Source organism: Nanorana parkeri, unplaced genomic scaffold (genome assembly GCF_000935625.1).
Source record: "Nanorana parkeri isolate BGI_ZX_2015 unplaced genomic scaffold, ASM93562v1 scaffold791, whole genome shotgun sequence".
Lineage (NCBI taxonomy): Eukaryota > Metazoa > Chordata > Amphibia > Anura > Dicroglossidae > Nanorana > Nanorana parkeri.
The window spans coordinates 659,919-662,184 of record NW_017307059.1 but is presented as its reverse complement, the minus strand read 5'-3'; positions in this window follow the sequence as shown (position 1 = coordinate 662,184).

The following is a 2,266-nucleotide window of genomic DNA, read 5'->3' as shown; positions in this document are numbered from 1 at the left end:
TTTTTCTACTTTGCATAATTTTATAATTTTGGTGGTTTAACAGAGATGTAAGCTCAGATCTTTAAATAAAACCATAAAACTTTTCTCTCCCCCCTATCTTTGCCTCTTTATTTGCTACCTGCTTTTAATAAGTTTCCATTGTTTTTGGCAAAGTTGCCTTTTCTGTAGAATTTATTTTTATAGCAATATATAGAATTTGTAATTCCTCCCCTGCAACATTTGCATATGTATATATGCCCACTATTTATATATTTTTTTCCCATTAAAAATAGGCTGGACACATCTAGATTTTGTGTTTTAATTCTCTCCTTGGTTCCCAACAAAAAAAAAATGCATCTAAAGCCAGATTTTCTGTTTTTTGTTGTTTTTTTTTTTTTTTTTTTTTTAGTTCTGGATAGAGTAGCGAACAGATAGAACCTCTGTCAGGTTTTTATTGCTCTCTCTGCCCCCACTAGGAAGATTCACCCTTTCTGTTTGCGCTAGTGACCTTTATTCCCAAGACAGAAAGTGAAGGAAAAAATCCAAACGTTTCAGTTGTCACTAGAACAGGAATAGAGGGCAATACTTCCAGTAGGGACACTTGTTCCATTGGCAACTGAGTGTATTTCTTGTCACCTTTTGAAGAGATTTCCTATCTCTTCCTGTTTCTCTGAAACAAGAAGTGAAGGGAAATCCCTCCCATGGGGCAAAGGCCGCAACAAATAGCCTTGACAGGGGTTTTAGCTCTTCATTACTTGGCGTAAAACAAAAAACAAAATAACAATTTTGGCTTGAGATGCACTTTATGGCTATTGAGGCCTAGTATTCACATTTAATGTGTACGGTAACTGGATTTCAACTGGGCATCATCTCAGGGTGATAATGAACTGATAAACAAATGGAATGCAATGGTGTATATACAGATCATTTGTTAATGAAACCTGTTTGGAATATAGTAAACTTAGTCTGAAGTCTCTGGTATAGCCAGAATATTTTGTCAGCAATGTATGTGTTTTAAGATTTTGTACGAAGTTACAACTGTTGAGCTGTTATGTGCAAATAAATACTTTGACTAGCAACTTGTTTTTTTTTTTTTTTTTTTTTTTTTTTTTTTTTTTTTTTTTTTTCTCTTTTGTTATAAGGGATAAGAATATCGCTAACCATCTGCATTGTTCTGAGATTCCACTAGGATTTTCCAAACCTTTCTCACTTGTGTGCCATCATCACAATCCTGTTAAAAATGATCATGTGCACCACTTGCCTACACCTCCAATATCGAAGACAGGGGCAGCCAAACTTTGGCCCTCCAGCAGGCCATCATGCTTCTGCCTCTGGAAGTCATGTCTGTGGCTGTCAGAGTTTTGCAGTGCATTATGGGCCTTCTAGTTCCACAACAGCAGGAGGGCTGACTTTTGGCTACTCCTGATTTAGTATCTCCACTGAAACTTGTGTGAGCTCATGCAAACTGTTGCAGCATGATCCCTATGGTAGCGAAGGTAATCTCCCACTAGACCACTACAAATCCCACGAGCCATTGCAAGATTCTCACAGACATGACTCCCGGAGAAAGATGCATCATGGGATTTGTAGTTTAACCACAGCTGGAGGGCCGGAGTTTGGCTACCCCTGCACTAGACACGTTTGAGGTGGCTGTTATGGGTTATGATTTGTTGCCCCTTAACTTGGTAATGAAAATCTGCCAAGAGAGAAATATCAGAGCTGCTACTGATGGAGAGATTGTGGAGTAGCTTGCTCCTTAACCTTGTCTCGCATCATAGTTACATAGTTAAGTCAGGTTGAAAAAAGACACAAGTCCATCGAGTTCAACCTATAGAGATGCGGAGAAAGAAAAAAAGAAAAGCAGATCAGGACATGCTTGTTCAACACAAAATCTTATCTGTGCTTGTTCCAGATCAGTGACTAACAAAGTGGTGAAGGGATGAGAATGACAACAGCACTTGTACTTAAAAAAAAACAAAAAAAAAACCAGACCAGTGATGACAGCACCCATATTTCCATCTTGGCGGACTGCATTTAAAAAAAAAAGAGATGAATTAAATCTGCAGTATTATGACAATATACTTCCTTCCTTATCTCCAAGCTAGGCGCATAATGGATGAATGATCATTCACAAACAAATGTCTAAAGAGCATCAAGGCACATAAGTGGTCACTGTATATCACACAAGTAATAAGGGCCTTAGCTAAATCCCTTCCTTTTATGATCATTTGCTTCCTGTCTGTTGCCTGTGATATCACAGATGGGTTGACATTCAGCGCTGCATGAC